Source organism: Ascaphus truei, chromosome 15, assembly GCF_040206685.1.
Source record: "Ascaphus truei isolate aAscTru1 chromosome 15, aAscTru1.hap1, whole genome shotgun sequence".
Classification (NCBI taxonomy): domain Eukaryota; kingdom Metazoa; phylum Chordata; class Amphibia; order Anura; family Ascaphidae; genus Ascaphus; species Ascaphus truei.
In genome coordinates this window covers 3,189,690-3,217,529 of record NC_134497.1, presented here as the reverse complement: position 1 = coordinate 3,217,529, position 27,840 = coordinate 3,189,690, and the positions used below count along the sequence as shown (strand labels likewise).

At 44.9% G+C, this 27,840-nt stretch overlaps 1 protein-coding gene across 5 annotated transcripts in view; it reads left to right on the top strand.

Annotated features, from left to right (window-relative positions):
* EYA2 (EYA transcriptional coactivator and phosphatase 2) overlaps positions 1 to 27,840 on the top strand; it is a 165,187-nt gene that overhangs the window by 11,486 nt on the left and 125,861 nt on the right. Inside the window, exon 1 of one of the 5 annotated variants that reach the window (XM_075571292.1) lies at positions 25,179 to 25,197. The exons of the other annotated variants lie outside the window; for them this stretch is intronic. The gene's annotated coding sequence lies outside the window, so the exon portion shown is untranslated. Of the gene's footprint in view, positions 1 to 25,178; positions 25,198 to 27,840 lie in introns of those variants that run through there. 5 annotated transcript variants of the gene reach the window in all.

Genomic DNA, 27,840 nt, shown 5'->3' with positions numbered 1-27,840 from the left:
ATCTTTTTACAAGTTTTAATCAAGTATTGTACGTAGAGTAAAAACTATATATATATATTTAATCCCTGGAAGCATTAAAGATGGCGTGCCAGCTGACGGTTTTGTTAACGGTTTAAATGCATCGCTGCCACTTCACGCACTACTGTCACTCACGCCGTTTAACCCACTGCAGCGAGACCTGCGTTCGGACCAGTAAAGGGTTAAAGGATAAGAACCCAGGAACAGCCCCGTTCTCTCCCAGTGGGCAGAACATCATTTGCTGGAGAAGGAAATGTGATATGAGTAACAGACCTTCCCCCCCCCCCCCTTTGTGTTTGAGTGGGGGGTTTAACGCAGCTCCTGTAACCTCTGCTGTACACTGCCAGGCAGTCTTTTTTTTAACAGGATTGAAGAAGGGGGTCTCCGGAGGTGAACCGCGTTCATTTCAGCTCCGAGGACCCCCTGCTTCCCGAGATCCTTACCTCCGAAGGGGGTGCCGGTATCAGCCCCGGCTGGGCTAGTTGGGGCTATCATAATGGCGGTTTAAATGTCAAGCGGGGGCAATAGGGAGCTGTGACGTCATCCCTTGCGGCTTCTTATTGGCCAGAATGACCCGGACATTTAAACCTGCAGAGCTGCTACCAGCACCCACTGCAAAGGGCAGTATCTTGGGGAGCAGGGGGTTCAGCTCTGGAGACCCCCTGATTCAAAACCAGGGGACATTTCCTTTAAAGCAGCGGTTCCACTATTCGCTTTTTTTTATTTACTCCCCCCCCCCCTTTTTTTTTTACATCTGTGGGAGGCGGGGTGGGGGGGGGTCTCCGGAACTGATCCGCGTTAATATCCACTACGGGGGACCCCCTCGTGCTCAAGATACTTGTTTAAAATGGCGGTTTCAATCTCTCGCGTTACGCGGGCCAACAGGAAGCTGCCACATCACCTGTGACAACTTCCTGTTGGGCCGCGTGACACAGAGGATTTAAAGAACCAGGAATGATCTGGTGTAAAATGCTGAATACTTCACATCGGCGCTTTATTCTTTGCGCGGCCGCTACTGAGACCGGCCCCCTCTCACTGAGGTTCTGCGCTCACGGATTATTCTCAGACCTCAATAGACCTTTTTTTTTTTTTAATCAATATGCCATTTTTGGGACCGAAACCTCAAACCTCACTAATTTCAGGCCTTGGGGGTTGGCGTCTCTCTATATTGTGCATGTTGCTGGCAGGTTTTCAAGGCCTAAACTTGTATTAAAAGGGCAGTCCATCCTAACACCACAGAGAACTAATCCCAGTGACCTGTTTAAGGGGTCTCGTCTGGGTAATTGAAACCTTTTTTTTACCCAAATCTGACACTTATAAGTATATTTAATGTATTTATTAAAGTGAGATGTGGGATGGGTGTGATTTCTGGCTGCTCCCCTGTGTGATGTCACTGAGTGATGTCATTGCGTGATCAGCGAGCGCTTGTACAGCCAAGCTGTCCCCCCTCCCCTTATCTTTATTGGCTCTCTGATAAGGACAGGGGGGGGAAAGGGGAAAGAAAACACGTGATTGATAAACACCCCCCACCCAGAGGCCCCTAGGACATTCCACTGGCTGACTACGTGGGATCGCGGAATCGCACCGTTAAATCTTAGATGATGACCATTGAAAATAGTAGATAACGAGGTTACACGCCTTTCTCTTCGTTACAAAGCTAGTGCACACCCACATGGGGACGGGGGAGAAAGTAGGTGCAAAATAAAACAAATTCCAGGTAGGGCGGCCTGGCAAGGGCTTCTCCAAAAATCCTGGACACAAGGGTGAAAGGTGCGACACGCTCGAAAGACACACGCACAGGTGGCTCAATCAGTCCCTGCTTCAGCACAGGTGGTTCAATCAGTCTCTGCTTCAGCACAGGTAGCTCTACAGAGTGGGCTACCTGTGCTGAAGCAGGGATATCCTGAAAACCTGAACAGTTGGTAGCTCTTGAGGACTGGAGTTGGCCGCCCATGGTCTGTAGGGGTTAATAAGGGTTCGTCCTTTCTAGTTGAACGGAGTTGCGCTCTCCTCCAGCACTGGGATGCGCGTCACAGCATTCACAGAGTATTATCCCAATAATAAGGCAGTTAGTCTGGTCGCCATTGGTATGTACGGCTACAAGCCAATTATTAACCATCTCCATATATAAACCCTTCATTTGCCATAGAAGTACAACAGAGTGACGGTACCAGGGATGTGCGTTAGCATTATGAAGGAGGCGTATATTTCAGACGCACAGCGCCGATCAGTCACTATTGCTCGGGCTACACCGTTTCTTCGGTCTATACAAAATGTTTAACCCTATCAATTCTTAGACGCAGCCTCCGGCAGTGCATAAGGGGTTACATACGTAGTATGTTACACAGTTACATAGTAGATGAGGTTGAAAAAAGACGTACGTTCCTCAAGTACAACCTATGCTAAATTTAGACGACAGATGCTTTATCCTATATCTATACTTACTTATTGATCCAGAGGAAGGCAAACAAAACACCCCAGTGTCATATCATCCAATGATATCTCATAAGGGGAAAATAAATTCCTTCCTGACTCCAAGAATTGGCAATCAGATTATTCTCTGGATCAACATCCTTCCCATGTTTACTTGTTTGGTATATCCCTGTATACCTTTCCTATCTAAAAAGATGTCCAACCTTTTTTTGAACAAATCTATTGTATCTGCCATCACAGTCTCCATGGGTAATGAATTCCACATTTTAACTGCACTTACTGTAAAGAACCCTTTCCTTTGTTGCTGGTGAAATCTCCTTTCCTCCAACCTTAAGGGATGGCCCCGAGTCCTTAGTACTGCCCTTGGGATGAATAGTTCTTTTGAAAGCTCCTTGTATTGTCCCTGAATATATTTGTATATACAGGCAGTCCTCGATATCCGACGTTCCGCTTACCGCCGAACGTGTTATCCGCCGCCGCACAATGCAGTCTCCGGACGCATTGTCCGCCGCCGGATTCGCGTTTCCGATGGTCACCGCCGCCGATTAACATTGGACCCGCTTTCCGACGGTCCGTTAACCGGCGGCGGTTTGCGGGACGCATTGCGTCGGATAACCGAGGACCCGCTGTAGTTATCATATCCCCTCTTAATGGGTCAGATCCAGCCGTTGCGGTTCTCGCACCTTGTACATTATAGGGTGGACCCAAATAAGATTTAACCCTTCAATGCTGTGGAGGAGGTCGTGCCACCTTCGTGACCACGGACCCCGTACCACGTCCACATCATTGTGTCGTAAGGCCCCCTGGGGTGGCACTTTTCTTGAGGAGCACCGCAGCAATCTTATGTAAACAAAATGAGCAATCAAATAGACTTCCTTGGACCAAATCTATCCATGCTAAAGGCAAAGATTTGGCTTGGTTTCCCCCTCTCCTCCCACTGGTAATTAATTGCAAATTGAATTTATTCAGGGCCTCTGATTGGGGGAGGGTTTGTCAACCAAGTGTTTTCTTTCCCCTCATCATGGAACCAATAAAGATAAGAGAGGTGGAGAGAGGGGGGAGGGGGGATTTGCCCGTGCAAACTCTTGTTGAACACAAAGTAACACCAGACAAAGGGAGCAGCCAAAGGAAATCACAAGCTCCCAAGCCTCCCCTCTCCAGCTTTACAAACTGACTTTAAAATGATTTTAGAACAGGTCCAGGTGTCAGATTGTGATATAGAAAGGCCTCAGCCAGATATAACACATGACACACGTCACTGCCATTAGAACACTTTGTCCTTCGGAAACATGTCCCCTGGTCATGTTCGTGCGCGTACGACTGTCCCCAGTGTCACAAGGTCAGCACGCTGATGGCACATGTGACCCCTACTGAGCGTTGTACCATTTGTTTCTGCTATGAAGAATGCAGTTATTTAACCTTTACTGTGTCAGAGACCCCCCCCGCCCCCCCACCCGCAGCACCGCCGGCGGACGGCCGGAGCTCTCCCAGGCGCGGCTGGTGCCAGGAACGGAAGTGGAGGGGTTCCCATTTCCCTTTCAGGCTGGTCACATCCAAGGTCATTGATAACGTTGGAGGAGACCCCCTTATTCTCCCTGAGTGGGGTCCCGGGGGGGGGGGGGGTGGATTGCAGTGTTAGCATTTGCAGGTCCCTGGAGAGAGTCGTTTTGGAGACGACATTTTAATATAATTTATTTTTGGGGGGGATGCAGTGAATTTATAGACGTGGCTTCGCTGAAAGCAGCCAGGCAGAAAGTCTTTCGCACGTTATGCCCAATTTGTTTTTGTATCACGGAAACTTGACTCAATTAAGCCTTCCAAAAATGTGCAGGCTTGAGTTACGCCGGTGCAGATAAAATGCGCAGGAGAATGCTCGCGCCCGCGGACTTACTGCTGCGTTTCTTGTTATTTAATCCTGGGGTTCTCAACTCCGGTCCTCATGGTTTCCAGGATATCCCTGCTTCAGCACAGGTGGCTCAATCAGTCCCTGCTTCAGCACAGACTGAGCCTCTGATTGAGCCACCTGTGCTGAATCTGGGATAACTTGAAAACCTGATGTGTTGGGGGGGGGGGGTACTCGAGGACTGAAGTTGAGCACCCCTGATTTAACCCTCACAATGCCGGAAGACTGGCGGTATAATGGAGCAGAGATGCGCCAGTTCAGTGCATCATGTCTGCGGGGACGTTAACCTCTTTTGCTCGGCGAGAGACGCAAGAAGCTCACACAGCAGGGGCAAATTGACGCAAATGAGCACTTTTTCTGCGTCAATTTCGAATAAATGGTTTGATATCCCACTAGGTGTGCGCACAAAATGAATGCAATACTGGGGCAAAAGAAGCAATAAGCATAATAATAATTCTATTTATTAACAGAGGTGGTGTATAGTTTTGTGTCCCAGAATAGTCCATGGTCACTGACACAGTGCTAGACGTTGGATGGTACCTGGAGTATTCAGAGAATACTATTTTTTATAAAGAATCCTATTTTTCCGGCACACATTTTTCCGAAAGACGAACCAAAGACCTCGGCTCCAATGTTACACCAGGAATAAATACCACGACTTGTATTAAGCCACTTTGACCACTGTTGTAGTTCACACGGTATGACAAGGCTAAGCCCTTTCACGTGTTACTATAATGTATGTTGCTGTGTCAGACTGACGAGGTTGTATAAACATATTACCTTTTGGCTTTTAGATGGCAGCTTTCAGCAGCCTTAGGGCCAGCCCTGCAAAGCTCTGTTACACCGAGGCTCATACTGTGACAGTGCCTAAATCAGTAACAAATTATATTCAAATGGTTTAAAATAGCATATTTTCCAGGTACAGGTATCTCAGGTGTGGTCACAGGTATCTCCTCAAATATTTCCTACAGGTGTATGTCATTGTTCTTTCTCTCTCTCCCCCCCCCCCCCCCCCTGCATTTCTCTCTCACCCTCTCCCCCCCTCTCGCTCCCCCTCTCTACTAGGGGGTGGGACACAATGGAATTCTATTTATTCCTGGTAGGTCGCGTCACGCGATCGCTCTTGGAGTGATCACATGACCCGGAAGTGTGCCTGTATCGCAGACAACTTTAACGGTCATGCGCACGCGGGCCAATAGGAAGCCGCAGGGGATGACATCACGGCTTCCTATTGGCCCCGTGTGGTGCGGTAGCTTTAAATCCGCCATTTCTATAACCCCACACAGCCCAGCCGGAGCGGCTACCGGCACCCCCTATGGAGGTCTGTATCTCGGCAAGCAGGGGGTCCCTGGAGCTGATATTAACGCGGTTCGCCTCCGGAGACCCCCGGCATCAAACCTATTAAGCTATTGTACACGCATCCCCTCCGCACCCCCAACCCACCCCCACCGCGTCACCACCGCCGAGCGAATCTCAGGGGAATTCAAACACATTTTGACACATGGAATTTATTAATCCGTTCGGCTGCAAACGGTATGAACGCTGTGCGCAGAACTAACTCCCATGATGCTCTGTTACTGAAAAACACGTTGACATGTTTTCCCCCTGTATTTAACGCTCACAAGGTTTATCTCCGTGTGATCATTTGGTTGTTGAACAAAATCTTAACGTATGGTTTTTCTTCCCGCTCCGCGCTGAGAATACTCGCTCTCCTTTGTCACATATGATTTTATGGGATAACTTCATTCCCTGGCTCGTTAAGCTGGCCGAGGTAATGCTTATACCGGCTTCTGTGTCGTCAGCGTTCCCAAAAATCTCGTCTTTTTACAAATCACAGTTGCTTATCCTTTTTTTTTTTTTTTATACCATGGTTTTATAGCGACCTGCGCGTTTTTTATATTTTACTCTCAAAACGTTATTACTAATCTATGTTTTTAAATTAGCATGAACGTACTAACATTTTTTTAATCAAATGTTTGCTGCGTCACAAATGTCAGTTCTTAGAAGTAACACAGACATTAAAAAAATGTGCGTCATGGGAATGAAGAATTGATACTCGCGTAATGTGCTGTGTGAAATGATTTCGATGATGAGTACCTGATTGATACAATTTTAATGGAAACACAATTATGTGTATTTTTTTTAGTAAATACGCTCAACCCCGTTAGAACGCAAATCCGCTTATAGCGCGGTGCAAGCGCGGCTCCCAATTTTCGTATTTATGAATACTTAACAACACGATTATTGGCGTCTTAAATACTTTATTGTACAATGCATACAATTGTACGTTATTTCTAATGCGATCCGCTTATAACGCGATGTGATTCTTTGGACCCCAAGCGCAGCGTTATAAGGGGGTTGAGCTGTATCTTTGATTAGTGTAATACCATTTAGTAGAGCTATACTGCCAAAATAATACACTTTGTTAATGTATAATGAACCATTCGCGCTGCGCCATAGCTAACTGATTTTGATACATGGCAAATTTATTCTGCACACTATTAACTGTTTTTAGCATTTACGTGGAGTTGAACTTGGCAGATGATTTTGACGCATTTTTATTATTTTGTGCCGCACACAAATATTCATTTTTAGTACATCCCATTTACATCTAAGCACAGATTATTTCTGTGCGCCAAAATAAATGAGGAAATCCTTTTTGATGCAGATGGAGAAATGTGAGATAAATACAGAGCCTCTCACAAGCGCAGTTAAAATCGAGTTTCACATGCGCTAAGTTTGCTCTGAAAAAAGCCGTTTCCAACGCTTAGTACACAGGCCCTTTGTCTTCTAAGTAATGCCATGTGAGTACATTGCATAGAAGAAGAGTTTGTTACCTATAAATTTGGGGGTAGCCACCCAAAGGAACTTTGGCAATGGGCAAAGTGTGATGGTGCGAGGGGTTACGGAGGACCACTGACTTACAATTCTATCTTTTTAAAGAAAAAAATGGATTTTGTTTAGAAAATCTCTCCCATATTTTTACAGCACAAACATTGTTGAAATCTTACTAAACTGCAGTCTTAGAGAGTTTTGTCCCCTATATTTAATACGATCTTGCTTCTTTTTTCTAACCCACTTCGATCTCCGGTGATAGGAAGTACAAAACCAAGACGAGAGGATCCTTGAAAATCTATAGTTATTATCAGTCTGTATTTTACAAGCAAGACCCGTCCGCCCTGGCCCCAAATAATTTGCAGTGAAAAGTTGAATCTGTAAATTCGTCCTGTTACTTGAGTCCCCGCAAACAATATTTTTTTGGCTGTGCATGCGTGACCGGCAAACTCCAACTGCGCATAAGCGCACGGCAAACAACGATCGCGAATATGCGCCCGGCAAATGATGATCGCGCATGTGCGGCCGGCAAGCGCTCATCACGCATGCGGTCGGCGCTCGCGGTTTTTCCCAGGACAAATATGGTCACCCTAGCTATTGTGTGCGTTAACGGGCGTAATAGCGTCTGCTATATAGTTATATATATATATTGCACAAGGTAAGTGACTTGTGAGGGGCTTGCAGTGCGTGGTAGAGACCCTTCTGTCTGGGAAAGGGTGAGTGCGAGGAGGTAGATGCCGGCTGTTGAGTTTTGATGGAACTTGACATCACAATTACTGCAGTCCTTTGATGTCCGGCTGTTGTGTTAACCATTTTCTCCCAGTGTGGCCTGAATGCTCAGACAAGGTTTGAAAAGGCCACGTCAACAACAATACCCCCTTTAAAGTAGCCTGATTGCTGAGACATGAAAGAATTGGGCAACGTGGAGAAAACATGGGACATTCTTAGTTTCTTCATATGGGAGTCTAAATGGTTTAACCCTTCTAATGCCAGGGGGAGGTAGGCTGCCGCCTGCTGTTCTTCTGCTTGGAGAACTGCAGTAATTACTCATGTTAACCCTTTGTCACTGGGTGAGGCGGCCGTTCCATTAATGTCATTAACGTCATCAGCCGGAGAGCGACCTTCCAAGTGTTTGTTTCCTGTAAAGACTGGGCGTGTGTCCTATAAATAAAACCCATACTTATCAGGTCTGTTCCGTGGCCTCAGCCGTGATTTACAGTAAGAGAACAAATGAAAATCGGTGGCAAATGACAATTTACGTGTGGACACAAATGACCCAATGTAATGGGCAGTGAAGCTATCTTCCCCATGCTGGAGAAGACCTCAAGGCCCACATTGGCTAAACAGTCTTCTGCCGGAAGACGCCTTCCAGCGCTGGAAGACACATTACAGCCTAGTGACCTAAAGGGGTCTTACCGAGTAGCACTGCTTAGTAAATATGTCCCGTGAGCTTTAACAAAAGCGAGAAGCACAATATTAGCCCCCCCACCCCCCCGCTGCCAGAAAGGCCACCGATGTATTGCAACCCGTGGAGAGTACTTTGCCTTTCTTTGGCTTTGTCAAACAACTTGAGCTATTAAGACGTATTATGGGGGTCTGTGTATCAAGGTAAAACTGGGGCAAGAATTCAGCACCATATGTGTTAATGAAAAAATCCCGTTCAAATGAATGTTATGTTTTCTTTATTACAGCTGAAACCGTTTGCTTTGCTCCAGAATTGGACCACTTTCACCTTGACACATAAACTGCTGGGGAAAAATAAAAAAAATAGAAAATAAATGCATCCCCTTGGACTCTGGTTCAGACGGCGGAATGATTCTCAGCGTTGCTCACATAAGCAAAGCTCTCAGATCTGTCTCTGCTCAGGAAACAATAATGTCTGAGCACAGGTTAGAGGTCAGGCAAGGTCAAAGTCCACAGCCATTGTAAGTGGTTCACCGCCGTGCTGAAAGCAAATGGAAAACCGGTTTCAATTATTATGCTCATCCCCAGTGGGTATGAAGACCGGCTTTTTCCCTCTGCTCCAGCAATAAAACCGTCTGATGATAAAAATAGTTAGTCAGTATGTTATTGACATACAGTTATCACGTGGGATTATCAAGTCAGAATATTACAAATGTGCAGAGATTTATTTCTCCGTGGCGTGCCTTGTGCGTAACGCCAGCGGACACCGTGTATCTATGTTCATACTCTTTGTATGGCGGCTGCTATTATTTAAAGGGAGGTTTATGTACAGGCCCACGGTGATCTGATAACCGTAATAAAGACAATTCAGACAAGTCACTTGTGAAATGTTGGAAACATTTGAAGATATTATGATATATAAAGTAGAACTTTGCAGCCGACCTTTGATTGTTGTAAATATTAAGACCGAAGAGCCGTTAATAGCGATAACGTTATGCTATATACAGGCATACCCCGGTTTAAGGACACTCACTTTAAGTACACTCGCGAGTAAGTACATATCGCCCAATAGGCAAACGGCAGCTCACGCATGCGCCTGTCATCACGTTCTGAACAGCAATACTGGCTCCCTACCTGTACCGTAGCTGTGCGCAAGCGGGGAGACTATAGAGCCTGTTACACATGCGTTATTTACATCAGTTATGCACGTATATAACGATTGCAGTACAGTACATGCATCGATAAGTGGGGAAAAAGGTAGTGCTTCACTTTAAGTACATTTTCGCTTTACATACATGCTCCGGTCCCATTGCGTACGTTAATGCGGGGTATGCCTGTACCGCAATGTGCAGCATTGAAGGGCTTTCTGTGTATCCGCCGATGCAGCCGTTTTCGCCGGATATACTGTAGCATGAACCCTATCAGTCTTGCTTTCGGCTGATAGGGAGAATGTCCTCCTAACAGATTGTATCCACGAAGGTCCGGTAAGGTTAACGCAGCCATTTAATGTGACCTTAGTTAAGTGATGCCTATGGACAGGACCGGTTTGATGGAGGTGGGAGTCCCGCAGTTACAGAGGCCCCCCACGCTCTTCCCTACAAGAATGGAACTGATTGGCAGGGGCCTCTAAGTGTGCCGGGAGAGAGCGACGTCTCCCCTTGCGTCATGACTCTGCGTTGTAGGAGGAGGAGATGCCTCTCCGGAAAAGGTAAGAGACCCCCCCCCTCAAAACCCCCACTGCAACGAACCCCGCAAAACTCCTAGGCTGTCTCACACAGACCCAGAAATATGGGTGGGGAGAGAGAGACTTCTTTATACAATAGGTCCTACGAGTGACTAGTCTGTAAGGGTTCTCCCAGCACCAGAAGGTGTCTTATGCAGTATCTTTACTTAGTTGATAAGGCCCATCACACAAAAGAGGGAAGATAAAGGAAATCAGACTAATGTGACCGCAAAATACTTGCGTCTACTTTTCATGAAACCAAATACAGCCATCACCCTGTTTCTAACCTGTCCTTTAAACATGGCGTCTTGGTTCTTTTTGGTCCTGGGAGGAACAGCACTTTTATATGACCACCCCGGCCCCGTGGCTTTTTGGCTGAGTGCGGCTTCATTGATACTTTGGATATCACTTAATAGGTTGTAACTTAAGAAGAGGGAGTTCATGTTTTACCCTTTTACGTTATTATATAAGCATGTTCCATCACTTTACCAAAACGTTATTATATAAGCATGCACCATCACTTTACCAAAACGTTATTATATAAGCATGTACCATCACTTTACCAAAACGTTATTATATAAGCATGTACCATCACTTTACCAAAACGTTATTATATAAGCATGTTCCATCACTTTACCAAAACGTTATTATATAAGCATGCACCATCACTTTACCAAAACGTTATTATATAAGCATGTACCATCACTTTACCAAAACGTTATTATATAAGCATGTACCATCACTTTACCAAAACGTTATTATATAAGCATGCACCATCACTTTACCAAAACGTTATTATATAAGCATGTACCATCACTTTACCAAAACGTTATTATATAAGCATGTACCATCACTTTACCAAAACGTTATTATATAAGCATGTACCATCACTTTACCAAAACTTTATTATATAAGCATGTACCATCACTTTACCAAAACGTTATTATATAAGCATGCACCATCACTTTACCAAAACGTTATTATATAAGCATGTACCATCACTTTACCAAAACGTTATTATATAAGCATGCACCATCACTTTACCAAAACGTTATTATATAAGCATGTACCATCACTTTACCAAAACGTTATTATATAAGCATGTTCCATCACTTTACCAAAACGTTATTATATAAGCATGTACCATCACTTTACCAAAACGTTATTATATAAGCATGTACCATCACTTTACCAAAACGTTATTATATAAGCATGTACCATCACTTTACCAAAACGTTATTATATAAGCATGTACCATCACTTTGCCAAAACGTTATTATATAAGCATGTACCATCACGTTACCAAAACGTTATTATATAAGCATGTACCATCACTTTACCAAAACGTTATTATATAAGCATGTACCATCACTTTACCAAAACGTTATTATATAAGCATGCACCATCACTTTACCAAAACGTTATTATATAAGCATGTACCATCACTTTACCAAAACGTTATTATATAAGCATGTTCCATCACTTTACCAAAACGTTATTATATAAGCATGTACCATCACTTTACCAAAACGTTATTATATAAGCATGTACCATCACTTTACCAAAACGTTATTATATAAGCATGCACCATCACTTTACCAAAACGTTATTATATAAGCATGTACCATCACTTTACCAAAACGTTATTATATAAGCATGTACCATCACTTTACCAAAACGTTATTATATAAGCATGTACCATCACTTTACCAAAACGTTATTATATAAGCATGTACCATCACTTTACCAAAATGTTATTATATAAGCATGTACCATCACTTTACCAAAACGTTATTATATAAGCATGTACCATCACTTTACCAAAACGTTATTATATAAGCATGTACCATCACTTTATTATTTGTAGACACGTAGTATGCAACGTTTTTGTTTTTACTTAGTTTACCAACATTTGAAAAAAAAAATTGTGGGTAGAAGACAAATGTTCTACGAATTTGGTTTAGTTTCATCGTTTCGCTATAAATAAGAGATCTGGGAGGTTCCCTCTGTAATTTGCGGTAAGTTGTGGTGCATTAAAAGGTTTTTACGCGCCTGGACAATATAAGCCCGTGTAGGAACTTGATACATACAGAAATAATTGTATAATAATAAATCATATGTATGATTTCTAGGGACGCTTGGTTATCGAACTTCCCATAACTGTTCAAAGAAAATGTGCTGTTTAATTGTATTTATGTAGCGGCAACAATGAACGTAGCGCTGTACAAAATAACCATACAAGGAAAATAAATGAGAAAGAGTGGTGAAAAGTGCAACAGATAAATGGCAAGATAAAGGGAAGGACCCGCCACAACGAAGAGCTTGTGTTCACCAGTTTTCTTTTGAGACGAGCTTGGGATTCACTGTAGCTGGCCCATATCTAAGAAATGTAACATCTGTATCTTGTGCCCTTCTTCTTCCTTAATCTTAGACAAGACGCATCAGCTAGTGTCAAAGTTCTTGAAGGACACACACAATTCTATTTGCCCCTATGGTGCCAGGTACTAGGGGGTTCATTAGCGGGTAACCTTACACCTGTGTAACATGCCAAACCCAACTGGCAGGATACGCGGGGGGGGTTGGGTGGCTTCCCACCATGTGGTCCATCACTCCCCTCATTTAGTTCCTCCTGCTTTCTGGCCAGATTTGGGGAAGGTGAAAAATGAGATGCAAGGCCAATAATCTGAGAAGTGATGCTCGCGCCCGACCTGGAGGGGTGATGCTCGCGCCCGACCTGAAGGGGTGATGCTCGCGCCCGAGCTGAAGGGGTGATGCTCGCGCCCGACCTGAAGGGGTGATGCTCGCGCCCGACCTGAAGCGGTGACCAATACAGTTAACAGAACAGTGTCTCGGTTACTCTGGGACAGAGAAGGTTTGAGCACAATACGCTGAGTATACATTACAATGTTTGGTTTGTTTTGCTAGGTCACCAGTTTAATATACTATGACACAATGCACTGTCCCTTGCATGTAATATAAAGCTTCTAGCACAGCACCTCCACACACACAGTAGAAAATCAAGAAGGCAGCTTTTTTTACATTGTTGTTTTTTTTTAGCCATTTTTCGGTGTTTATTTGCACTGATTTCACAGCCAAAGTGCGACAATAAAGCCATGGGTTTGAAATATTACCTTTGATTGTTGTCAGAGGTACTGTATGTACCTTATTGGTATATATGACGACTGCCGTTATTTAGATGGGGGAGGGTTGGAAAAGTCTGGATCCACTCATATGGAACATTTATTTGATTCGGATTTGCCGAACACATGAGGTATTGTTCAAAGGAAACAAAAGAAGTTTACCTTGTTTTTATGTTTTAGGGGGACCTTCCTGTTTTAAAGCAGCAAAGACCCCCCCGCCAAAATAAAGTGTTATTTTTTTGTACCTTATGTGAACCAGAGGGTCCCCCGGAGTTTAACCGCATCATTCAAAGCTCCGGGGACCTCTGATTGCAGAGATATTTATGTTTGTACTTTTCCCAGTACTTGCACGGAAAAACAAAGATGGCTGCTGGGGCACCCAATGGGAAACTGCACTGTCATATCACGATGATGTCACTGCTTTCTGAGTGGCTGCTCATTGTGGGACGGAGTATGCCTCAGGATGGAGTATAGTCCAACCTCACGGCTGGTCCCATTAAGGTTTGGGAGTGTGGATGTTTGGGGGTGTTAGATAACATGGAGTTTGGTTAGAGATGGGAGAGAGGAGGGGTCTAAAGCCTGTAGGTTTGTGTATGTGCGTATGGAAGTAGGTGTTTGGAAGGGTAGAGTGAGGTTAAAACTTAAGAGGTGATGATCAGAGAGAGAAGGGGATGTTAGAGTATGTAGAGGCAGAGCAGAAGCGGGGGAAACCAGGTCAAGTGAATGTCCATTGCAGTCATTAGACGAGGTGGTCACTGGGAGAGACCGCAGGAGGAGGTTAAGGAGAGTAAATGGAAGGCTGAAGGGGCAGTGGGATTGTTGAGAGGTATGTTAAAGTCTCACAGGATGACAGTAGGTTGCGTCAGAAGAGAGGAAGTGTGGGAGCCAGGTGGCAAAGTTATCAAGAACTTGAGATATCCAGGGGGACGGTAGATGACACGGGGTGGGGCGGAGGGGCGAAGAGAGATGGACAGCATGGACTTCAAAGGACGAGAGAGGAAAGTAGGATGCCCACTTTTCCGCCTGTCTTCCCGGGTATAGGTGTGTGGCTGAGAGCACCACAGGAGAGGGGAGCAGGGGGACGGTGTCTCTCGGGGTGAGCCAGGTTCCTGTAATGGCCAGGAGGGCGAGAGAGTTGGAAATGAATAAGTCATGGATAGCTGGGAGTTTGTTGCAGGGAGATCGTGCGTTCCATAGGGCGCTGGAAAAAAACGAAGAGAAGGGAGAGGTGTAATGGGGATGAGGTTGGAGTGATTGGCAGTGCGTGGTGAAAACGTAGGCTTTGGGGTAGGGTGTGGAACGTGAAATGATTGGTATGTGGATAGGGCCGGGATTAGGGGATATATCACCACCGGAGTAGGAGTAACAGTAAGGAGAGGAAGAGGGACAGGGAGTTTGCTGGAGCGATGGGGATGTGATGTGAGAAGCAGATGGAGTTTGTGGCTGCAAAATGAGGGAGATATCAATAGAGAGAGGGAAATGAGTAATTAAGGCTTAGGAGCCAAAGTGTGGGATCTAGGAATAGAGGCAAAAGTACAAGTCAAAGAGTGGAGGTAAATAAGGGCGAGCCTTTATTTCATGTAGATACCATAGGCCTGGAATTTATGGAGGTAGGAAAGGTTTAAATAGTATCATGGGGAGGATTAAATTCTGTGTAGGGATTTGTAATATTTAACAATTTATGTAGCGATCTGCATGCCATACACCTGGACGAATCTCGAGGTTAATCAACCCAAAACAGGTCTTCTGTGCGTCTAGAGCAGGGGCGGGCAACTCCAGTCCTCAAGGGCCACCAACAAGTCAGGTATTCAGGATATCCCTGCTTCAGCACAGGTGGATCAATCAGTGGCTCTGTCTTCAACTGCACCACCTGTGCTGCAGCAGGGATAGCCTGAAAACCAGACATGTTTGTGGCCCTTGTGGGCTGGAGTCCCCCCCCCCCCCCCGATCGAGTCACACTTACCGCAGCGCCCGGGGGCCACTGCCCAGCTCCGAATGTAAGATCTGCACTTGCTGTTATATATATTACGTGCTACCGGGCGAGTTTGGTATTGTGTGCTGGGAGACTTACTGACAGGTACCACAATGGGGCCTCTGAGAAGATCAGCTTAACAAAGTTCTCGATTGAAAGCTGAAACCTGGTTTCCCCGGGTAACCGGCTCACCGTCTGATAAAAAAATAAATGTCAGTGAGGAATTTGGACTGCGCTTCGAGATGTCTGTTTCGTTCTACTAAAAGTCAAAGATAAGATCATAGAAGTGACTCATAATATAAGCCACTTTTTCCCCCCCTGACTTGTCTTTTAAAGTCACTCATTCGTGTGCTAAGTGCTTCAGTCTGATCTGCAGAGAGCGGCGGCTCATGAAACTGAGATTTGCATTATATTCATAGACTTTATTACTGGGCCCAGGCCAAAGAGAGTCGTTAAATAGTTCTGTGCTCTTAAATTGCTTACCCTTTCCCAAGAGGGTAGATCTACGCTGAAGTGAATAGTGAGCACTTTATACGCGAGGACGCAAGACGTAGGCGGTTATAGGAATGATGTATTACAGGTTGCGTCTGCTGTTTTTGTTTTGGGGTTTCCGGAGGTGAGCCGCGGTTATTTCAGCTCTGGGGACTCCCTGTTTCGCGGGATACTTATCTTCGAAGGCGCCCCTGGTATCCGGTCTGGCACATTTGGTCGTGGCCATTTTGCCGCGTCCAAATCACCACCGGCGCTTCGCCGCGACTCAGGAAAACTTCCCTCGCTTCCCACTTCGCCACTACGGTAAGTGCCAAAACCCCCTACCCTAACCGCTAAACCCCCTTAAATTAACCCCCTACCCTAACCGCTAAACCCCCTTAAATTAGCCCCCTACCCTAAACAGTAATAAGACTTACCTTGGAAGCGGCCGGCGGCGGGGATTCCAGTGGCGGCTTGGCTGCGGCAGAGGGTCAGTCTCCGGCCGAACGCCAGCAGTGGTTTGCTTGCGGCCGATTGGTCCACTCCGCCCGGTATCATCCCCTGCTGAGGAATCGGAATTAAGCGATCAGTTTATCGCGGCACGCAGGCCAATAGGAAGCCGTACCACCATTCATCGCAGCTTCCTATTGGCTCCCGAGACGCAGTGGTTGTAAACTTTCATGACGTCCTGGCAGCATAGACAGAGGTAAGTATCTTGGGCAGCGGAAGGTTCCGGGAGCTGAAATGAGCGCGGTGCCGCTCCGGAGACCCCTCGCTTCTCAACTAAGAGAAAAAAAAGTTGGAGGGAATCCAGTTGGAAATGGGATAATCTGATGCCGATTTTTTTTGCAAAGCATTAAAGGCCTTAATGAGAGAAAACAAAGCACCAACAGGGTAGCCATTTTAAACGTGACCCGCACAAAATGTATGTTATGTATCGAACACGACTTTGCCGTAAAACTGATCGGAGAGAGAATTTTTCTGTATCCATACGTCTAACTAGAATATATTACCCCTTTCCTCCGTGTATCAGTCGGCACTGTGAGGAGTGCTAATGTGGACAGGTGAGATGCAATCGGAACGAATACCAGAGTATTAGGAGTATTCTAATTAGATGTATCTTGCTTTTTACGTGCGGCTAAGATAAGAGGAAAGGAAAGCGCACACCTCATGGTAAAATCTTTTCCTAAACACAAAGAATAATACAAATACGCTCACAAACATCCAAGTTTAAAACGCGTTGGCTTCAGAGGGTGTGTGGATATGTAGAGAGTGCTTCCACTGCAGGGATACTTCGCCTGTTGGGTCAGCGCGTCCGCTGCTGGCAGACGCTTGGGTAGTGTTTCAGCTGTTCTTCCGGCCACCACGTGACCCTTCCGATGGCGCGACCCAGCGTCACTCCGTCCTCACGCCGCTTCAATGGGGCGGATCAGGGAGGATGGGGACACAGCACGCTCCCTTCCTTCTCCTCCACAGTGACACACAAACTACTCTTCCAACTTCCAGCCTCTCTCCTCTGCCAATGGGAACCACCCCGCGCGTTTCGAGGCCAGGCCTCTTCGTCAGGGGGATATTCTTTGTGTTTAGTAAAAGATTTTATTGCACCGTGAGGTGTGCGCTTTTTTCTCTTATCTTAGTATCACGTTGGATTGCTGGGTTTGCGTCCCTGACTAAGACATAGCACCATCTGGAATGAATTGGACTGGACTTTTCATACTATACTGTGAAGATATAGGTATCTATAATTATTGACTAATTGGTTAATTATCAGGTTATAAGTGAACTTTTTAGTATTTCGTTTTGAGCGCCTGCAGCTGAGGCGCTCTCCTTGCGTATATTTTACGTATATGTGTTTATGTTACATTTAGTGGGGATTTTGGACACACCTACACCATGTTTTGGCGGAGTTTCAAAGCTCCCGCGCCCTGCGAACCAATAGGAGGTCGTGACATCATCAGGTGCGGCTTCCTATTGGCCCATGTGACTGAGGGCTTTAAGCTTGCAGGAGATACCGGCGCCCCCTACGGGGGTCTGTATCTCGGGAAGCAGGGGGTCCCCGGAACTGTGATTAATGAGATTCAGCTCCGGAGACCCCCTGCTTCAATCCTGTGTTAAAAAAATAATACGTTAAAAAAAGCGCACAAATTGCTCCTTTTAAGGGCTAAAAGTTTCTCCGAATATATCACTTTTGCACCTGCGGTTTCCACCCGTGAATTCACCAAGGAGACTAAGTGGAAATTTGCCTTGAAAATACTCAAAAATAATTTCCGTATTGCTAGCTAAAATGTTCTTTCTTTTTTTTTACCACAACCTGTAAACCTTCGCATCACGTTTTTGAAAGATAGAAGAAATCCATTTATTTTTTTTAGCAAGGTATGGTTTCGCTGCCAGTTTTTCCCACGCGACATTACCGGCAGCTTTCCGGTTTGGAGGGAAGGAAACAGTTTCAAACACAGTGGGCGAGGAACAAGATGCGAGATTTCACTTCGGCAACACGCGAAGCGAAACGTTTCCAAACCTTGCCGGAGAAACAGGAACGCTTCCATCTTTTGCTGCCCTGCATTCACTAATTTAATATGTGTTATGTTAAGGAGAGCAGAAACCCAAATTGCGCTTCTGTTTGCGTGGAAATCCTGGACAGTAGCGCTAAGGGCGACGCTTTGCATTTCAATAGCAATGTGTCTTAAATGCAATGTAGATTTTGGGTCTTTGAGATGCCTTTTGAATTGCTGGTCCTGCCATTTTTATTTTGGTACCTTATTTCTGTTCTTGAGATACCAAGCTCCCCCACAAAGGGTTGCCGGATGGGCTTAAAAGGTTGGATTCTAACGTATTTAATGTAATATGTCTGTGATGCACCTCCCCCCGCCCCCCATTTTAGAAGGTATAAAGGTGCTGCTCCCCGCCAATAAGACCTATTTTGAACCTGAGCTCCATGTCATGTCCTTTCAAACAGATTACCAACCTTATTTTCTTTTTTCCTAGCTATTTTATTTTTTATTTGCACACGTCTCAGACAGGTCTGCAACCCTGCCCTTCCCCGTTATCTCTTCGGCTACAGCCCCAGTCAGCGCCTGGTGGTGCGTCCACCCGTTTGTGAAGCGACCAGTGGACTTCTGATTGCTTGCGAAGGAGGGGCGTGTGCGGCAATGATGTCACGTGGCTGGTTCGCCCTCATTGGCTGAACCACCGCCGCGGCGTAGCCATCGCTCGGCCGCCGCGCCAAATGACACATTTCTTGTCTTTTGGAAATGTGGCCGCCACATCACGCTTTGGGCATGCATGCGCACGCGCGGACTGGGGACGGCCCTATAGGGGGCTGTCTCTTGTTCGCGCAGTGCACGCCACTGCATGCGCGGTGGCGATCACTGGGACCAAGGCCTTAGCATGCAGTGCTTCCACTCCAGCCAGGGATTCTGGGAAATGACATGCAAATGAGCACACAGCGTCACCTTTTGCTTTAAATCCATTTTAACATGGACCCCTATGGCCCAAAACCTGCAGTAGGGCGTTTACATGGCAACTCCTGCTATTTATTTTCAGTTTCTCCACTCCACCAAGCAGCACAGTCTGCTTTCCATACAGAGTACAAAGAGTGTTATCTTAATCTCAGAGGTATGCCATGTTTGTAGTTAACGACAAAAACTTACAGTAAGTCTATTTTACTAGGTTCATTTTTGTTGTTGCTGCTTTAATGTAATCCATTTATATTACTTAGACTGTAAGCTCTTTGGGGCAGGAAGTCCTTTCCCTTTATGCCCAGAAGCCCATGTGTCTCATATTATTGTGTTAGTGTTACTGCTGGAACGCGCTGCGTACAAACAGATACACGTATATATATATATACATATTATTGTGTTAGTGTTACTGCTGGAACGCGCTGCGTACAAACAGATACACGTATATATATATAATATATATACATATTATTGTGTTAGTGTTACTGCTGGAACGCGCTGCGTACAAACAGATACACGTATATATATATAATATATATATATATTATTGTGTTAGTGTTACTGCTGGAACGCACTGCGTACAAACAGATACACGTATATATATATATATATACATATTATTGTGTTAGTGTTACTGCTGGGACGCGCTGCGTACAAACAGATACACGTATATATATATATATATATATACATATTATTGTGTTAGTGTTACTGCTGGAACGCGCTGCGTACAAACAGATACACGTATATATATATACATATTATTGTGTTAGTGTTACTGCTGGAACGCGCTGCGTACAAACAGATACACGTATATATAATATATATATACATATTATTGTGTTAGTGTTACTGCTGGGACGCGCTGGGTACAAACAGACACACAGATATACACGTATATATACATATTTCCATTGCTCATTAGTTAGGGAATTGCCACTGCTGTTATGTGCATTGGGCTGGCTACGTACTCATTAAGGGATTTATATGGCAGGAAACAAAAGTATCTCATTGAATATCAAATGCACCAAACTGTGCGGTTCCCTTCCCCCGTATCCGGCAGCGTGGGCTTGCGGTCCCCTCCCGGGGACCATACTTCCTGAGTGGCTGTGCCTCGGCCCGGGACCCTGAGTAGCACGCTCTGTGTTCCTCAGCCCTTCATCTTGCGTGGCCGAAGCTGATGGAATTGTTCGTAGTATACGTATGAACGCTGAAGTCCTGGACACGGGCGAGCAGGAGGTATATTTAGCACTCACAAGAAACATTATAAGAACTTTAAACCCCAAAGGAGCAATCCAAGCAATATCCTAATGTGTGTATTTGAGAAATAATCCGTTCTGTAGTATTAGGTAATACCTACTACCTGTTTTTATTTTTTTCATCTCTTAATACCATTGTAGTGAGTTTTTTAATATACTGAGCATCCTTTGATTGCTATAGCAAGCTTTAGCCCTCCTCCCCCGCAGTGCAAGATCTTTGCAACACTTTCCTGTTGCCAATATTGCTAACAAATTGAGCTGCAAACTGTAACAATAGATAACGTTACCTTAGTAATATCAGGATACATTGTAGCTGTTGAGTTACACTGGATGGAGGATTGATTTGAAACTGGAAGGCGGCCATTTAGTGAACCCAGGGAAGCAGGATCATTGCTGATCGATCGTCAGCTTAGGTAATTAGTTTTCAATAAATGTAATCAGAGGCTGAATATATTAAAACTAAAAAAAATAGGTTTTTTTTTTAGATTTTTTAAAGTTGCTCAGCCAGCCTCTTTAAGGCGTTAGAACACTGAGGGGGGAGTGTATTCCTCAGCCACGGAGACTGATCCCATACCTTACACGTCACCCACGCTTAATCCTACCGCGTTCTGCTTATGGGGAGTGTATAGTATGATCATAATGACGCGCAGTATATAAAAATAACTTTATTTCACTCATGAAAAATGCATCATGAGAAATGCTAACAATGCACGTGGGTAACACAGCACATCGCCCCAAAGAGCGCTGCCGTTCCTTTTTCATAAAGGGTAAGAGGAATTGGGAAACAATGCATCCATACCCAGCAAGCTGTCATCGCCGGAGAAAGATAACCCATCAATTCTGGCCATCTGGACACAGAATTGACTCTTCATGGGATGGTAGTCACGGCTCAGTCTTGCGGATCTTTGACTGATCTCTATTATTTCACAGGCTTGGTTTAGAGCAGGGCTGGCCAACTCCAGTCCTCATGAGCCGCCAGGTCAGGTTTTCAGGATATCCCTGCTTCAGCTCAAATCAATGGCTTGTCATAATGACTGAAAGCCACCTGTGCTGAAGCAGTGATATCCTGAAGACCTGACCTGTTTGGGGGGGGGGGTGGGAGGCTGGACGGCTGGCGTTGAGCACCCCATGTCTAATAAACTAGTACTTAAAATGAATTAAACACAAAAATATGGCGTATAACTTATTTGGGAGAACCATGAAGGAATACTAAAAAAGCTTCAATGAAATGAGCCTTGGTGGGAGCCTGATGCAGAAGTGTGGGATTGTAGGGGCAACCAATGCTCTACGGGTTATTTACTGTAAGCCCTGTACACTTTTCGGTACAGAAAACGGACATAGTTATGTTGGATCGCTGCGTAAAGCGGGAATAGAACACATTTTTGGATTTAATTTAGCAGCCGAGGGTACGACTCAGGAAGCGACCAGTTTTCCAAAAGCATTTTTGTTTAACCTTTGTTTTTGTTTTTTTAATGGATTTGAAATGCCTGCGGAGCTGTGTAACCTCGTTACCGTTCCCCGCCGCTGCCTGCGGAGCTGTGTAACCTCGTTACCGTTCCCCGCCGCTGCCGGCAGAGCCGTTTTGCAGTGCTGGGTTTCCCCGATGGAAAGTCAGCGTGGGGGTTTTGAGAAAGTTGGTTTTGAAACAAGCTCCTCGGTTTTCTAAAATTAAACTGCACTTGATATCCGACGTGACAAAACATCTCAGTCCGTGCTGCTATTTCACGGTGAATTGGGCATCGGCTTTCATTTCATAGTGGAATGTTTCGCTGGTATGTTGGGTATCCTGCAGTTGGCGTTTGTAACTGCTCCCAGTTTAAAGAGGGCAGGGTTTTGGTTACGAGGAAACTGCTAGGACTATATTTAAACTGCACCCCCCTTCTCGGTTTTTTTACATTGGCGAGCAATGTCGTGGAGTTGAACTTATTATTGGAAGAATAAAAGTGACAGTGGAGTTGTGAAGCTTCATCTTACCTTCACCTTGGGCTTCATGGTTTTAACCCAGCAGGACCAGTTTTATGTCAACCGCTAGTTTACTGCCCATTAGGTGAATATTATGGTTACTTGAGCTGCACACATAGCCGCCTCACACCCCAAAGTATTTCTCCTACAAGAGTTTGGACGAGACCACCCCCACTGAAGTTACCTTAAGACACACTTGCTTAAAGAAGCATATGAAGCTTAAAGAAGCATGTGGATATTCTGAACACATGATACATAAAGCTTGGCCCCCTGCAGACGCACTTACCAGAACTCCCTCCTACTGTCTCTGTACGTTCTCCCTACCTACCAATTAGACTGTAAGCTCCTTGGGGCAGGGACTCCTCTTCCTTAATGTTACTTTTATGTTTAAAGCTCTTATTCCCATGATCTGTTATTTATATTATCTGTTATTTATTTGATTACCACGTGTATTACTACTGTGAAGCGCTATGTACATTAATGGCGCTATATAAAGACATACAATACAATACTTACAGTATAAAGTAGGAATCTATCTGACCTCTGAAGCATGTATACTGCTGTAATAAGAAAGAGATGGGCTTTTTACAGGATGGTGATTTCATTGACAGCTGTGTATAATTTTACTTTAAATCCAACATAGGATATTATTGATATGATGTAGGTGCTTATTTTACCTCGGAATTGGCTTTTTGAGGCTGCTGTGTATACTTATTATTCTAATATAGAGTATTGTTCGTGAGATAGAAGAGGCTAGTAATCTATCATGGAGGTGGCTCCTCGGGCAGCTAGAAGGTGTTTTAATATGGAGACGTCTTTGTAATATGGAGGTGACTTTGTGCATAGCATCAGCTAGCTTGGACTTTTATGTCGGCTATCCCAAACTTGCACTGGAAGGACAGTTGACCGTGACCATGGGACAAGTTTTAACAGAGAGGATTAAGCACCTTACTCAATGCTTTGTGTCCCTGCCTTGTGACTGTGGTGGAATTACCATGGTTTAAGACGTAGGATACCCTTGCAGAAAGAGGCAACAGAGGTCTGTGTGAGGGTCCCTGTGTGGAGTTCAGCAGAGGATCCTGGCTGGATTGTGGGGTTGAGCCGCAACACGGGGGACCCCCAAAGACGACCCCTGCACATGTGCAGTGGAACTTCACTTTATTTTAGGGCATCCCTGGACGGTGGATAGAGGCCCCAATCTCCCACCTCCCAGGATATACTTAAAAACGAGCGGTAACTCCCAATGTATTGTTTCCTGGTAAAGCATGTTATAAGTAAGGCTTGTCATCGGAATGCAATGCTGCTTAGGTAATTAAAGCAGGTAATTAATAGAGATGGTCCCATAATAGGCGTTCCGTCTCCTGTCCGTTAATAGGAACGCCACTGGGACGCATTATTTGAAGGCAAATCCGTTCCAGGAAGTTATCGAAATGGGTCGGCCAATAGCATCGATCCCTGTGGTACTAATTTTGGCCCTAGCAATTCGTTTTCCATTTGCACTTTTTGTTTTCCGTTATCCATTCTATCTATCACTTCTCATTTCTTACCCAAATTTGTTCCAACCGCTGTACAGTATATATAAATATATATATATAATCAAAAAATAAATAGATGATACCGTTCTGTGGCTAACGAAATGCTTTTATTTGTGCGAGCTTTCGAGTCTACACTGATCTCTTCTTCCGGCGATGTTACATCGCCGGAAGAAGAGATCAGTGTATCTCGAAAGCTCACACAAATAAAAGCATTTCGTTAGCCACAGAACGGTATCATCTATTTATTTTTTGATTATTGAAGCTCGGCTAACACGGTACTGATACCTCTACATGTATATATATATATATATATATTTTTTACTAACCAAAGATTTAAAGGAAAATAAATGTGCCTGCATTTGTTACCCAGTGGTATCTGAATCCGCAGGGTTGGGTGTATTCCATACACAACAAATATTCGACAGCTGGGAATTACTCGTGTACATTTTATGAGCCACACAAGCATTTCCTGGAACAATGCCCGATTATTTTCTTATGCTACCTGCATTTTTACTTTTTTCCCACGACACTTAAAACTTCCTAAATGTGTTCTTTTCTTCTTCTTCTTTTTTTTTTTAATTAAGTGCAGTCTTCCTTTTGCTAATTCTTTCATTCAGCCACCAGAAAATAAAAGTCCCTTGTTTTGTACAAGGTTAATTCCGGAGAAAAGAATGTTTCATCCCCCTGCTTACCTTGAACTGATCAACCAGAAACCTGAGCAGCCACAAAGGCACAGTCCCACCTTAACCAGAGATGCCCTTGTGTGTATCTCCCACTAATCTCTTTCACTTGTTAATTGCAGGAAGTTTGGGGAGGTCTGTCTCCCAGCTGTTGCCTCCCATAATGAATGACCTCCAATTCTTCATCTGTGCACTGTGGCCAGGGAGTTAGCCTGTGGAAGGGGGGTGGCTATTTAGAAAGAAGGGGTGTCCAGTAGAGAGCTACCTACTGTAGAAACAGGACACCGTGTCAGGCAACCAGGCAACCGGTAGGACAGAACACAGGCAGTGGAAGGTTTGGCATGTTGTAGGGGATACCCCATAAACTGGCCACCTTCTTTGGAAGCGACTGAGGTACGTGGAAGGTAAGGATAATGTGAATGTACAGGTGCCTGTGGATTTGATAGGGTGCAAATAGCTGCCTTGGTCCTGATGAAGAGCCAGAGTTGTTGCCATTTTTTTTTCATGCACCAACAGAAAGGTTCTTCATGGTTACTCGTCAGCTTCCAATACATCCCAAGTCTCTTCCACAGGGCACAATACTGCGCAGAATGAATGGACAGTTACTTACTGTATGTGATCCGGGGGAGAAATAGTGTGTTTCTGGCCTCTTCTGTTCGGCGCAGGTGTCAGATACAGTATATGTATCACTGAGCTGGTGACTTTATATCCCCAGGCTCCAGATACTTTAATTGGTCAAAAATAGACTATAATCATTAGTTAAAGGATTCTTTGTCCCTGTATTGTTCCGCTATATGCAATGATTACTGAATGCACTCCTTGATGTGTGTGTGTGTGTGTGTGTGTGTGTGTGTGTGTGTGTGTGTGTGTGTGTGTGTGTGTGTGTGTGTGTGTGTGTGTGTGTGTGTGTGTGTGTGTGTGTATATATATATATATCACTGACAATGCATGGATTGCTGTACTTGCATTATGTTGATCTGTATGTAATTTCAGACATTTAAGAGCATTTATTAAATATTTATAAGTTATACAACTGAATTGACTGAAAAGCCATTTCTCCAGGCTGTAATGCGTATGTGTTTAGTAGCGCAAACATCATATTACTTCTTAAAAATGTTCATATGTGTGTATGTCATTCAACCCTGCGTATTAGTATGCCTATGTGAATAAGTGCATGTATATATATATTTCAGAGTAGCTGTGGTATTGTGGTATTGTGGTATTGTGTTTGGAACTTACGGTTGTGTATAGGTGTGCGTATGGGTAAGTGTATATGTACATATGACTGTATATACATTTGTGTGTATGTATTTCAGTATATTAAACTATTAAAGTGTGTGTGTGTGTGTGTGTGTGTGTGTGTGTGTGTGGGGGGGGGGTGTCTGTGTGTGTGTGTGTGTGTGTGTGTGTGTGGGGGGGGGGTGTCTGTGTGTATGAGAAGAAATGTGTATACAGTATGTGTATTATTTATTTTTATTTTATAAATAAAAATGTTTTAGCAGGAAGTAATACAGGGAGAGTTGCGTCTCGTTGCGTCTCGTTTTCACGCGTGTCCTGGGCACAGAGTTGTGATGACAGATACATGGTTACATTAAGTGTATATCAGTGTTTTTTCGTTTTTGTACATCATACTTCTAGAACTACAGTATGATGTGTAATAATTACGAAGCTACCATGCAGTGGGGTCCGTGACAACGTTGTGTGGTGCGTGGGTAATTTGCGTGTCTCTCGGTTGACACATCAGGGGGGGTTATTGAAAGGAAATCGGACATCTTTTTTGCTAAGCTAGAAAATCCTGTACAGCAGGAAGCAGCGTTCCTGTAATCGCCGCAGTATGACAACGATAATCCTTCTTCAGAAATGTACCAGGGGTCTCAGCAGTAATGATTTGTTATTATAGTTCTGCTATAATTTGGGATGTTGTGAACATTTGTGCCCCAGATGTATTTTGAAAGTAAAAGCCAAGGAAAAGGAAGGAGAAGAGTGCGTCATAAACAGTGTTAAAAATGGGCCCGTATGGAACAAGATCAATGTTATGTTACAAGTTTTTAACGGGTTTTTAGAAACCTTTTACAAAAAAAAATGTCGACGTTGCGATCAGTTTAAAATAGCGTCGGAGGAAAAAAACCAGGAAATAAGAATAACGATTGTTAGCGTTTTTATAATTTATTTATTATGAAATCGTAGGGTTAGATTGTACAAATTGGTTAATAAAAATATCAAACAGACATTTCTGTGAGAGGTAAAAAATATATAGAGATTTTATTCGAAAATGACTAACAAAAAACATCTTTTAATTATGTATATATATATATATATATCTTTATTTATATAGCGCACACAGTGTACTACTCAGTGCTTTACAAAATAGATAATACCGTACACCGGGGCCCCACTCATACGGCGGGATCCGTTCCAGGCCGCCAACGGAAATTGCCGAAAAGTGGAACATAGTATTTGCTGTGTCCATCGGCGATTTCCCGTCTCTCCTACCTCTTACGCCAGCCCAGAGTGCCCACTTCTGCAAATGTGTGGACTTGGCGGACCTCCTTCTGCGCATGCGCGGACTTGGCAGCCCCCTTCTGCGCATGTGGACTTGGCAGACCCCCTTCTGCGCATGCGCGGACTTGGCAGCCCCCCTTCTGCGCATGCGTGGACTCGGCGGACCCCCTTCTGCGCATGCGCTGACTCGGCAGCCCCCCTGCTGCGCATGCGCGGACTCGGCGGCCCCCCTTCTGTGCATGCGTGGACTCGGCGGCCCCCTTCTGTGCATGTGTGGACTCGGCGACCCCCTTCTGCGCATGCGTGGACTCGGCGGCCCCCTTCTGCAGGGACTCGGTGGCCCCCTTCTGCGCATGCGTGGACTCAGCGGCCCCCTTCTGCGCATGCGTGGACTCGGCGGCCCCCTTTTGCATGGACTCGGCGGCCCCCTTCTGCGCATGCGTGGACTCGGCGGCCCCCTTCTGCACGGACTCGGCGGCCCCCTTCTGCGCATGCGTGGACTCGGCGGCCCCCTTCTGCACGGACTCGGCGGCCCCCTTCTTCGC